The sequence below is a fragment of the Balaenoptera ricei genome, chromosome 1 (genome assembly GCF_028023285.1).
Source record: "Balaenoptera ricei isolate mBalRic1 chromosome 1, mBalRic1.hap2, whole genome shotgun sequence".
NCBI lineage: Eukaryota > Metazoa > Chordata > Mammalia > Artiodactyla > Balaenopteridae > Balaenoptera > Balaenoptera ricei.
In genome coordinates this window covers 32,433,805-32,447,821 of record NC_082639.1, presented here as the reverse complement: position 1 = coordinate 32,447,821, position 14,017 = coordinate 32,433,805, and the positions used below count along the sequence as shown (strand labels likewise).

At 39.9% G+C, this 14,017-nt stretch overlaps 1 protein-coding gene across 1 annotated transcript in view; it reads left to right on the top strand.

The window, feature by feature from the left end:
• Positions 1-14,017, top strand: part of TRIT1 (tRNA isopentenyltransferase 1) — a 43,538-nt gene that overhangs the window by 851 nt on the left and 28,670 nt on the right. The gene's annotated exons all lie outside the window — the stretch shown is intronic.

The following is a 14,017-nucleotide window of genomic DNA, read 5'->3' as shown; positions in this document are numbered from 1 at the left end:
GCAAATGCTTTATGATGCTGAGATTTTCAACTTACCGGCTGATGGGAATCAGGAGGCTTTGCCCTCTTCCTTGAGCCACAGGGAGGCCCAGAAGGAGTGTGTACACATCACACCTGGGAGCATTTGTGCTCCGATTGAGGATGGGTGACATTTGGGGTAAATCTCCGATGGAGGAATTACAAGTTAAGAGTTTTCACAGTGTAAATGAGGTGCTCGGTGAAATGCCTGGTGCTGAACCTAGCACCTGATGGGTATTCAGCAAGGACGGGCAGTCCTTCTCCCCACTGTATCCCGTAAACTCTGGGCATGGTTTCCACCCTCATTAGTTCATGTGGTATGACACGACCATCAGCACACATCAGATGATTAGGATAATTCAACAAATCTTTGTTCACAACCTCTACTTTGTGCTGGCTTTGAGAGGCAGACTTTAGCTCAAATCCCAGCCTTGCCTTTTCTAAGATATGCAGCCTCAGCCTGACCTCTTCATGTCTTTGTTTCTTCTGTAAAATGGAAAGAATAATATCAATAACATGATATTATTGTGATGGTTAAACGAGATTAAATATGTAAAGCACTTAATACAATATCAGGCACATAGTAAGTGCTAAAAATATGATTAGGTGCTATTTCCTGCAAGGCCCTTTTGGAGAGACAAAACTGCAATCCCTGTCTTCAAGGAGTTTTAGTCCAGATAAACATGAAACAAAGCAAGTTAATACGTGTTTTTGTTTTTGTTTTTTAATTTTGTTTATTTATTTTTATTTATGGCTGTGTTGGGTCTTCGTTTCTGTGCGAGGGCTTTCTTCAGTTGCGGCAAGCGGGGGCCACTCTTCATCGCAGTGCGCAGGCCTCACTGTCGCGGCCTCTCTTGTTGCGGAGCACAGGCTCTAGACGCGCAGGCTCAGTAGTTGTGGCTCACGGGCCTCGTTGCTCTGCAGCATGTGGGATCTCCCCAGACCAGGGCTTGAACCCGTGTCCCCTGCATTGGCAGGCAGATTCTCAACCACTGCGTCACCAGGGAAGCCCCAATACGTGTTTGAAGTGAGTTATTAATGATGCTTTGCAAGGGGCGGGGATGGGAGGTGGGGAGGAGAGAGACTGCAGTGTTAGATGTTATGATAAACCATAGAATTTCTGAGAAGAGAGAAATCAGTGAAAGCTGATATAGTCATGGAAAGCTCTGTGAAAAGGGACTTGAAGGATAGGTGAGTTTTAGATAGATAGAGAAGAAAAGGCATTGTATCAAAGGAGGGAATGTGAATGAAGATTTAGAAGGTGAAATGAGCTTAGTGTGCATGTAAGACAGTGAAAGGAGACTATTTAACAGGTATTGTAGATATTGTGGAATGGGGGATGAGTAACATGATGAAGACTGTGTAAGAAGCATTCATTTGTGAGCAGTTTGCCGATGAATTGGATTTGGGGGTGGGTGGGAGGGGCATACCAAAAAAAAATCCAAGAATGTAGTAATAATAGATCTTTGGCTTGATACTTCCGAGACTTGGGTAATATGGGCTTCAGTAAGATGGCATTTCACTGATAATATCTAAGGTCCATTGCAGTCTTAATGTTCTGTAATTTTGGGCTGGTATGTTAGTGGGAATGAATGGAAGAGAAAGATGTAACATTTTGAAGGTAGTATCATGTTACAGTATGAGTTGGTCACTGATTGTGGAAAGAAGAGAGCAGTGCACACAGTGTGTTTCAGGTTTGTGTGCCTGGGAGAGTATGGTGAGCCTGGAAGTCAGGAAGATCTGGTGGGGCACAGTGGAGGTGGCAGCAGGACATCCATGGGGAAAGTCTAGTGGGTGTGTGAAGAATGCAGCAGGTGTGATCCCACGTTAGGACTCTTACACTCAGAGGTTCCCTCTGCCTGGTGGAATCTCTTCCCCTACATAAGCGTGTGGCTTGCTTCCTCTCTTTGTTCAGGTCTTTACTTAGATGTCATCTTATTGAGGCCTCTGACAATCCTATTTAAAACAACACAACACACTGTTGCTCCCTGTTTCCGGCTCTTCCTCATGTACCACACATAGTCCTTGTCAGGAAAGCATTCTCAATAAAACATCTTAATTTTACAAATGTTTTTAAGTAAATTAGCGGCTTCTAGCAATAAGGATTGGTTATAGCTCTGTAATTGCTGTTATCCATTATTCAGAAATGTTTCTTCACTCATAGCTGTGTACCATAAGGTTGAGCTTGCTAGAGGTCTTGCTCGATATGAAATAGGCCACATCAGTTAGACACTTTGTGCCTTATATAGTGCTGATGATATGGTAGATCCTTAACATTTGATGAAACATTTGTTGACCTGTCTTATCAAAATGGCACATCACGATCCATTTCGATTCTTCCTGTGGTTATAAATAACTAGAATATGAAAATTAAATTTCTTTCATCCTTGGGATGCCGTGAGGTTTAATTAATGTGTGAAAAACACTTTGAAGATAATTGAGCTTTCTGAACTGGCAGTAGGTTGTGTTTAATATTCATAACATGGATATATTCCTCTCAGACCCGTTGGAAAACTTTGACCTTTGATTTTTACTTTTCAGTTCAAATAATGAAATAAAGTATCTCTGCCCTATTCACTGTGGGTATACGCAGTTCTTCATTTCTCCCTTTGCTCACCATGCTCCTGGTAGGGTAGTGCTACTCTGCTTGTTTTTTAGCCAATGGAAGGAGATAATGCTTTTCAGTGACTTGAGGTTGACTCAGAAAATTTTCGTAAGCATGTGAACAAATGACATTCTTTTTTTTTAAAAAATATATATATATATTTTTAAACAATGAAACACTTTTTTAAAAAATTAATTAATTAATTAATTAATTTTTGGGTGTGTTGGGTCTTCGTTTCTGTGCACGGGCTTTCTCTAGTTGCGGCAAGCGGGGGCCACTCTTCATCGCTGTGCGCAGGCCTCTCACTATCGCGGCCTCTCTTGTTGCGGAGCACAGGCTCCAGACGCGCAGGCTCAGTAGTTGTGGCTCACAGGCCCATTTGCTCCGCGGCGTGTGGGATCTTCCCAGACCAGGGCTCGAACCCGTGTCCCCTGCATTGGCAGGCAGATTCTCAACCACTGCGCCACCAGGGAAGTCCCAACAAATGACATTCTTAATGTTGGAGTTAACCAGCTTCTTTTTTTTTTTTTTTTAAATAAATTTATTTATTTATTTATTTTTGGCTGTGTTGGGTCTTTGTTGCTGCACACAGACTTTCTCTAGTTGCAGAGAGTGGGGGCTACTCTTTGTTGCAGAGCACGGGCTCTAGGCGCACGGGCTTCAGTAGTTGTGGTGCTCGGGCTTAGTTGCTCCGCGGCATGTAGGATCTTCCCGGACCAGGGCTCGAACCCATGTCCCCTGCATTGGCAGGCAGATTCTTAGCCACTGCACCACCAGGGAAGTCTCTAACCAGCTTCTTAAAAGAACTTTTTCAGCTTTAGTTAAATCCACAGGCAGAATAATAACTTAAATTTGAATAGCACTGTTTATAAAATGCTTACATATGCTTTTTTATCCTCACAATATCCTTGTAAGGTAGACATTATTATCACTTCACGGTTAAGGAAACAGGTACAAGGTCTTACAGTAAGTAGCAGACCTGGAGTTGGACATAGGTCTCTACTTTCCATGCTCAGTGCCTGTCTTATCTATACACAAAGTTATCCCTTTAGATGAGGCAGGAGCTGTGGAATTCAATTATTAAGAGAGTATTTCTTAACTTGTATGACACTCATCCTTCATAGGAGTGTGCTACATTTTGATCAGGATATAAAATGTATTTTAGGATTCATATTGTGGATCTTAGTGTGAATTCATAATGATCTCTCTCAAGTTGAGTGTTGAGCTGAGTGTTGGCCAAGTGATGCATTGCTAGGGGGTTGAAACTTACTGCAGCTGAGATATAATTTAATGTCAGTAATTCGAAGATACCAAAGGCAGTGTTTAGTGGAACAGAGGGAAACTAGGCCTTGTGGAGAGCCTAGACTGAGCAGTAAACTTCCTTGTGACAGCCACGCAGACTAAAGGGGGACCAAATGGAAAGTGGATAATTAGAAAGGTTTTTCAAGTTTCCAGATTGATCTTTCTAAAAACCAGTATTTGAATTTTAATAATCTCTTTTGGAATGCTGCCCAGAATTTTGTATTTCAGAATTGTACCAGTAACTCAGAAAGGATTGTAAAACACTGCCTTAAATCTTAAATTCTCTTGCACCTCATACTTCTTTTGTCATCCCTTTGTCCTACCTTAACTGTAGGGTCATCCCAAGGCAATCCCGGCAGGGCACTTCCCATCCAGGGAAAGTGCTTGTTTTTTGTAAACACTGAAGAAGTAAGTGCTCTTAAGTATTGAGGTAGCTTCTTTGAGATAAAACCCCAATGGGGTGTTGAGGGTAGTGTGTCTAGGGTGATAATATTGTCAGGGAACATAGTAGCCAATGACTTGCTTTTGTAGCCATGTGGCACCTAAGGTCCTGCCTGGCCTGTCACTTCTCATTCTTGTGTCAGTGGTCTGTTGAGTGGGAAGTCAGAACTAACTTTCTGAGGGATTACTTGCTTAGGGACTTCTGCTGGGCTCAACTGTGGATTTTTCATGGTAGGTCTGACAAAAGTGAGAAACATTTATGCTTAATTTTCTGAGTTTTCCAAACCCCAGTTTCACAAGTTGTAGAAGCATAAATATTCTCAGCTAGCAGTAAGAGTCTAAATTCAAGGAGGGACAGGTAATACAATCCCTGCTTTCCAGGATGGAAAAACTGAGGTGAAGAAAGATTAAAGAGCAGACTAGAGATCACACTGCGAGACACTTGCACACCTGGGAATTGGATCTGGGTCTTCTAACTCATGTGTAGTGCCTGATATATTGCAGGAAGATGATACTGAAGGTCTTCTTTTCAGTCTGAGTCTTTTTCTTGGCATGTAAATTTAAGGTACAATGCATCGCCTTCAGTGACTGGATGAAACATTGTACTGAGAAATTTGAAGGCACTTGCCAAAAGATGCACAATGGCTGCCTGGAAATACAGACTACCAACTATATGCCAAGAGAAAATAAACAAAGTGTCCTATTTGCGTTTATAGAGAGGAAGTATCTCTAATGCCTTAGTTCTTCAAGTCCTGTGGAGAAGCAGCAGTCATACATAGGAGCACAGTTCCCTTGTGTTTGCCTAAACCTACAAGAGGGGAAGCAAATTATTTTTGGCAGTCTGACTAGTAAGCAGGCTATGTGTCACCTAATAAATGTGGAGTTCTGCCTTCGTTGTCTGCTTTGGAACATAATTTAGGAGCAGTGTTTTTTTACCAAAGGACTGTTTGTCTGATAGTGCTCAAGGGAGATCTGGGTTGTATGGGGGAGAGATATGAAAGGAGAGATGGGATAGTGGATCACAGTGGCTTACTAGGACATGAAAATGAAAGCTAGAAAAATCTGTTAACTAGGAGAAATGAGGGCTATCCAGAGGCTACTTGCCACAACTTACAGAGGCAGTGTTTTAAAGGACTGAGCTTGAGAGTAGGCCAGAGGAAATCTCAAAATTTTTGACTCATCTAAAAATATATAAATTTCTAGGTCCCTGGGTTCAGATCCGTTGTGAGTGAATTTGGTTTTCCTTTGGCTACAGTATTAAGCTTGGGTGGGTTGTACATATATATTCAGTTTTTTTGCAGCTGTGGGAAGAACTTTAGAGTCAAACCTCCCATGTTATGTAAGGAAAGAGAAGTGACTACTGGCTAAATGGGAAACCATAGGAGAGCACAAATGGGACTTGCAGTTTCAGATTTGTGAGGATGGGGTGCTGCCCTGATGTTTCAGTGCCTGGGGCAGGGTGTTGAAACAGCTCCACTTCAAGTAGGAATATATGTTTGAGGGGTGTAAGTTATTTGGGTATATAGGAATTCACCTATGTGCTCTGCATATACTCTAGTATGGCTTAACTGAACTGGTTGTGGTTTCCTGTATAGTTTGTTGGATTCTTTAGATAAGTTTGAATCAGACCAGGGTCCTGTTTGTCTCCTTACTTACCTTTGGGGCCCTACTTCTGAGCTGAAACTTCACTGCTCCTCCTTCGTCATTGTGGCAGCCAGAGTTCAAGCTCTTACCACTGTACCATGAATAATAATAATACTGAAAATAATAACAATAATAAAATATATGTCAGGCGGTGTTCTAGAAGTTTGACATATATTATCTCATTTAATATCCTCACCACAACCTTATTAGGTAGGCCCTATTATTATCTCACCCCTACCAAAAATTACTTTCTTGAACCCTCATCTCGGTCTCTATCTGGGGTAATTTTGCCCCCCCGGGGGACACTTGGCAATCTCTGGAGACGTTTCTGGTTGTAACAAATGGAAAGGTGGGTTCCTGGCGTCTAGTGGGTAGAGGCCAGGAGTGCTGCAGAACATCCTGCTATGCATAAAACAGCTCCCAACAGAGAATTATCTGGCCCAAAATATCAATATATTGTACTGAGGCTGAGAAACCCTGTTCTACATTACTGTTAGTTTTTAAATTTTGAAGTAATTATAAGATTTACACAAGAGTTTCAAAGATAGTACAGAGAGTTCTTGTATATTCTTCACCCAGCTTCTTCTAAAATTAACATATCATCATGGCACATTCATCAAAACTAAGAGATTGACATTGGCACAATACTGTTAACTAAACTGTAGACTTTATTTGGATTTTACCAGTTTTTCTACTAATGTCCCTTTTCTGTTTCAGGATCCAATGTAGGATACCATATTGCATTTAGTCCTCATGTCTGCTTGTCTCCAATCTGTGACAGATTTCTTGGTCTTTCCTTGTCTTTCATGACTTTGCTACTTTTTGAAGTGTACTGATCAGCTGTTTTGTAGATTGTCTCTCAGTTTGGGTTTGTCTGATGGTTTCACATGATTATGAATTTTGAGAAGGCATACCACAGAGGTGAAGTACCTTTCTCATTGCATCATATCAGGGTATAATGTCAGCATGATTTAACATCAACTGGTGATGTTAACCTTGATCATTTGGTTTAGGTTGTGTCTGCCAGCTTCCTCTACTGTAAAGTTAAATCTTTTTCTTTTCATTTTAAAAAATTTATTTATTTATTTTTGGCTGTATCATGTGACATGTGGGATCTTAGTTCCTTGACCAGGGATTGAACCTGCACCCCCTGCGGTGGAAGCTCCGAGTCTTAACCACTGGACCCCTGGGGAAGTCCCTATTTTTCCTTTCTATACTCTCTTGGAAATGAGTTGCTAAGTCCATCCCACATTGAAGGGGAGGGGATTTAAGCTCCACATCCTGAAGCGAGGAGTATCAAAGAATTTGTGGGCATATGATAAAAGCACCACAGTAATTAATATTTTAGGGGAGATGCTTGAGGCAATGCAGATATCTTGTTTTTCCTTAAAGTTTCACCTCCTAATTTTAACATTTATCAATGAATCTTTCCTGCTATAATTATTGTGGTAATTTCCTTCATTCCTCCTACTTCTATTTTACTTTATTTTATTTTTAATTATGTGTATGTTTGGGGTCTTTATTTTATTTATTTCTTTATTTCTTTATTTATTTATTTGGCTGTGTTGGGTCTTTTTTTAAAAATAAATTTATTATCTTTTTATTTTTGGCTGTGTTGGGTCTTCATTGCTGCGCACGGGCTTTCTCTAGTTGCGGCAAGCAGGGGCTACTCTTCGTTGCGGTGCGTGGCCTTCTTACTGAGGTGGCTTCTCTTGTTGCAGAGCATGGGCTCTAGGCGCATGGGCTTCAGTAGTTGTAGCGCGCGGGCTCAGTAGTTGTGGCACACACGCTTAGTTTCTCCGCAGCATGTGGGATCTTCCCGGACCAGGGCTCGAACCTGTGTTCCCTGCATTGGCACACGGATTCTTAACCACTGCGCCACCAGGGAAGTCCCTGCATTGGGTCTTCATTGCTGCGCGCGGGCTTTTCTCTAGTTGCGGTGAGTGGGGGCTACTCTTCGTTGCAGTGTGCAGGCTTCTCATTACGGTGGCTTCTCTTGTTGCAGAGCACAGACACTAGGCGCGCGGGCTTCAGTTGTTGTGGTTCACGTGCTCTAGAGCACAGGCTCAGTAGTTGTGGTGCATGGGCTTAGTTGCTCCATGGCATGTGAGATCTTCCTGGACCAGGGATCAAACCCGTGTCCCTTGCATTGGCAGGAGGATTCTTAATCACTGCACCACCAGGGAAGTCCTCCTACTTTTATTAATTGAAATTCTTTTGCAGAGATTTGTCCTCTCTCCCCTATTTACTTACATCAGTAGGGATATTTATTTTATTTCTTGGGTTATAATCCAGTACTAAGTTATTTATTTTATTGCTCAGATTATTTCAACTTGGTTATTGGGTGCTCTTTCATGTTGACTCCTGTGTCCTTTGGCATGCCCCATATTTGTTTGTTTAGCACTTCCTTTCTGGCACTACAAGATGCTTTCAACTTACATTTGTCCTGCTCCAGTCCTAGAATCATCCATTTCTCCAAGGAGCCCTGGTTCCTTTTCATTTTTATTTTTAAAATTTATTTATTTATTTTTGGCTGTGTTGGATCTTCGTTGCTGCATGCGAGTTTTCTCTAGTTGCGGCGAGCGGGCGCTACTCTTCATTGTGATGCATGGGCTTCTCATTGCTGTGACTTCTCTTGTTATGGAGCACAGGCCCTAGGCGCACAGGCTTCAGTAGTTGTGGCATGCGGGCTTCAGTAGTTGTGGATCGCGGGCTCCAGAGCGCAGGCTCAGTAGTAGTGGCGCACGGGCTTAGTTGCTCCACGGCATGTGGGATCTTCCAGGACCAGGGCTTGAACCCGTGTCCCCTGCATTGGCAGGCGGATTCTTAACCGCTGCGCCACCAAGGCAGCCCTGGAAGGCAGATTCTTAACCACTGTGCCACCAGGGAAGTCCCCCTGGTTCCTTTTTTTGGTGAATGGTATTTAGATACCAAGAGCTGGGTGCTAAGTGTGCTTGTTGCTAGGAAACATATGTATATACACTAATTCATGTATACACAAATATCTATATTTCTGTATCTATCTGTATGTATATTAAAATAAACATGAATTTATACTGATATCTCTGACTCTGCTCCACCACAGGGTTTATATTAATCTTCCCTTCTTGCTTATTTGTGACTTCTTTCTCAGAGTAATGAACCTGGCTCTCCTTCTCTACAAATATTTTCTTATTTGTACAACCTGTGAAGTAGTTTAAGTAGTTAATACTGTGAGAACAAATTTACCAACTACAGTATAATGTTTGTGTTCAGTTCTTTTTGTTCATTTTAGCCATATAGTATCTAGTCATAACATTGTTTTACAAAGTTACTTAGGTCAGCTCCTCCCCACCCCCCCTCCAGTGAAGTTATGTCACACATTTGTAGTATAATTAGATTCATTTATTGCAGTCTGTGTTCTGTCCTGGTTCTTCAGACATTCTGGTTATTATTTTTTTTAATTTGCATACAGTAGGGTGCATTCATTGTTGTGCACAGTTCTGTGGGTTTTTACAAATGGAGAGAGTCAGGTATCCACCATCACAGTACCATACTGAACACTTCCATCACTCTAAAAATTGCCTTATGTGGCCTCTTTGTAGTCAACTCCTCTACCTACACCAATTTTTGGCAACCACTGATCTGTTTTCTGTCCCTATAGTTTTGCCTTTTCCAGAAGGTCACATACATGGAGTCGTACAACATGCAGCCTTTGGGGTCTGACTTTTTTCACTTAGCAAAATACATTTAAATTCTTCAGTGTTGTTGCATGAGTCCATTTCTCTTTGTTGAGTATTATTCCATTGTACGTAATATGTTCACTGACCTATGAAAGACCATCTGAGTGTCAAGTTTTTAGTAGCTGTAAAGAAAGCTATTATAAACATAGCTAGTGGTTTAACTTTATAGGAAACTACTAAACTATTTTCCAAAATGACTGTACCATTTTGCATTCCTACCAGCAGTGAATGAGAATTTCTGTTTCTTTGTATTCTTTCCAGCATTTGGTATTGTTGTTGTTTTTATTTTTTTTTATTTTTTATTTTTTGTTGTTGTTTTTAATTTTAGCAGTTCTAATAGGTGTGTACTGGTATCTGTGGTGGTTAATTTGCATTCCCCTAAAGGTTAATGATGTTGAGCATCTTTTCACATGCTTATTTACTATCTGTATATCTTTGGTGAAGTGTCTGTCAGATCTTTTTGGGGGGGGGCTGTCTTATTGTTGAATTTTAAGAGTTGTTTTCATATATTCTGTATACAAATCCTTTATATAGACATGTTATTTGCAAATATTTTCTTCTAATCTGTATCTTATTTTTTCATTCTCTTCACAGTGTCTTTCACAGAAGAAAATTTTACATTTTCATTAAGTCCAGTTTATCTATTTTTTCTTTTATGAATTGTGGCTTTGGTGTCATATCTTAAAAACTCATTGCCAGGGAATTCCCTGGCAGACCAGTGGTTAGGACTCAGCGCTTTCACTGCCATGGCCCCGCGTTCAATCCCTGGTCTGGGAACTAAGATCCCGCAAGCAGTGTGCTGTGGCCAAAAGAAAGCAAAAAACACAACTCATTGCCAAACCCAAGGTCATGCTGATTTTTCTCCTATTTTTTAAAAAAGAAGTTTTATATATATATATTTATATATATTATATATATTTATATATATATTTAAATATATATATATGAGTTTTATAGCTTTTCATTTTACATTTAGGCCTGTGATCTGTTTTGAGTGAATTTTTATATAAGGTGTAAGATACGTATGAATGTCCAGTTGTACCAGCTCTGATTTTGAAAGACTGTCCTTTCTCCACTGAATTGCCTTTGCACCTTTGTCAAAGACTATATTTGTGTGGGTCTACTTCTGGGACCTCTAATCTGTTGCATTGACCTGTGTGTCTGTTCTTTTGCCAGTATTGCATTGTCTTTAGTTACTGTAGCTTTATAATAAGTCTTGAAATTTGATAGTGTAAGCTGTCCGACTTTCTACATTATTGTTTTTAATCTCTGTGTAGTATTCCATTTTATGGGGGTATCATAATTTACTTAACCAGGTTTCTGCTGAAGGACATTTAGTAGGTTTAGTTTTTTGGTTTTTTTTTTTTTTTGCTGTAATAAATGATGCTGAGATGAACATCTTTGCACAAACATCTCTGCATTTGTGTGATTCTCTCTTCAGGGTAAATTTCTGGAATGGGATTGCTGGGTGAGAGGCTGTACATGTTACTTTCTTCTTCTTCCAGTTTTCTAAGAGCTTTATTAGAGTATATACTTTTTTTTTTAAGATTTTTTTGTTTGTTTGATGTGGACCATTTTTAAAGTCTTTATTGAATTTGTTACAATATAGCTTCTGTTTTATGTTTTGGTTTTCTGGCCTTGAGGCATGTGGAATCTTAGCTCCCTGACCAGGGATCGAACCCGCACCCCCTGCACTGGAAGGCAAAGTCTTAACTACTGGACTGCCAGGAAGTCCCAAGAGTATATGCTTCCTTTATATTATTTTTCTTATTGAGGTTAAATTCACATAACATTAACCATTTTAAAATGAAGAATTCAGGGACTTCCCTGGACAGGGGGCACGGGTTCGATCCCTGGTCGGGGAACTAAGATCCCAAATGCTGTGCGGCATAGCCAAAAAAAAAAAAAAAAAAAAAAAAGAACGATTCATTGGCACTTAGTACATTCACAGTGTTGTACAACAACTACTACTTCTATCTAGTTCCAAAACATTTCCATCACCACAAAAGAAAACTCCGTACTCATTAAGCCACTATTTTGAGTTTCCCCTCCCCCCCCCCAGCCCCTGACAGCCACAAGTCTGCTTTTAGTTTCTATAGATTTTACCTGTTCTGGATATTTCATAGAAATGGGATCATACAATATGTGACCTTTTATGTCTGTCTTCTTTCACTTACATTGGTTGTAGCATGTATTAGTGCTTCATTCCATACTTGAATAATATTCCATTGTATGTATTCATCACAGTTTGTCCATCTGTTGATGAACATTAGCACCTTTAGGATATTGTGAATAGTGCTGCTATGAACATATGTGTAATGTATTTGAGTATGTTTTAAATTATTTTGGGTATATACCTAGGAGTGGAATTGCTGGGTCATATGGTAATTATGTGTTTAACTTTTTGAGAAATTGCCAAACAGTTTTACACAGTGGCTACATCATTTTACATTCCCACCATCAATGTATGAGGACACCAATTTCTCCACATCTTCTCCAACACTTATTTACCTTAAAAAAAAAAAAAAAGTTATAGCTATCCTAGTGGGTGTGAAAGTGGTATCTCATTGTGGTTTGGATTTACATTTCCCTAGTGACTAATGGGCATCTTTTCATGTGTTTGTTGGCCATTTATTTATCTTCTTTGGAGAAATGTCTGTTCAGGTCCTTTGCTTATTTTTAAATTGGGTCCCTTGTCTTTTTGTTTGAGCTGCACACATTACATTTTGATACATACTGCCAGACTGCTTTCAAAAAAGTTTGTAGGGGTAGTATGTCTATTTCCCTGTACCCTTGCAATTCTGTGTGTTATCAATCTTTTCATTGTTGTCAGTCTGGTAGACAAGAAATGGATTTCATTTAAATTTCATTTCTGAGGTAAATTGTCTCTTTAAGGGTGCATTGGCCATTTGTGTTTTTCTTTTTTGAATTTCCTGTTCAATACCTATTATGCCTACTTATGTATAATGTTTTTCATTTTTGTGTTTATCGATTTGTAAGAGCATTTTGTGTAATGTGAGTTTTAACCCTTTGTCCAGTCTCATGAGTTGGAAATATTTTTTCAGTTGGTCATTTGTCTTTTGACTTTTATGAATTTTTTTTGCCATATTAAGGTTTTTTTGTTTTTTGTTTTTAACATCTTTATTGGCGTATAATTGCTTTACAGTGGTGTGTTAGTTTCTGCTGTATAACAAAGTGAATCAGCTATACATATACATATATCCCCATATCTCCTCCCTCTTGCGTCTCCCTCCCACCCTCCCTATCCCACCCCTCTAGGTGGACACAGAGCACCGAGCTGATCTCCCTGTGCTATGTGGCTGCTTCCCACTAGCTATCTATTTTGCATTTGGTAGTGTAAATATGTCCATACCACTCTGTCACTTTGTCCCAGCTTACCCTTCCCCCTCCCCGTGTCCTCAAGTCCATTCTCTACATCTGCATCTTTATTCCTGTCCTGCCCCTAGGTTCTTCCCAAAAAAAAAAAAAAAGGTTTTTAATTTGTATATTCTTATACGCTTTTTAGGAGTACAAGTTAGTTTTAATATTCTTTTAGAAAGAGTTGACATCTGAAGTTTATAATCCATTGAACTGTTGGAATTTACAGATGTGAATAAAAGGTGTTGTTGATTCTCTAGTGTGAATGAAGATATATACAGGGCCTCCTTGCCTTCACTGTGCATGTTGCTCTCCCCTTGGAGTCTCCTACATATTTGTGCAGGTAGATGCAGATTAAACATGGGATCTTGCATTGTCCAGGCTTACTTAGGTCTGAATACCTTTGGTTAGCTACCCAGTTTCCTTGCTCTCTCTCTCTGTTGTTTTTTTTTTAACGTCTTGCTGCCTAGCACAATACTTATAACAATGGTTTTTACCTTCAGCTGCACATTGGAATCACCTAGAGAGCATTAAAAAAATACTGATGCCTAGGCTTATAGTATTCAATAAATACCTGTTGATTCGGATTAGATGATTTGCCTAACTCTTCAGGTGCCAGTATTCTCTCCTAATTTATAGTCAGTCTTTAAGGTTTTCATTTAGCCCACTTATTTAGCCTGGTAGGTAGTTTTATTTACTGGGAAAACTGGGTTTTAGTCCCAGCTTTGCTACTAACTCACTGTATATATATAACTTTGGAAAGTTACTGCCCCTCTCTGGGCTTTAATTTCCTCTTTGGATATGTTAGGGAGGGGAAACTGATTGGATTAGATCAGGGATTGGCAGACTTATTAAAGTCCAGATAGTAAATATTTTAGGCTTTGTGGGCCATACAGTGTCTGTTTGTT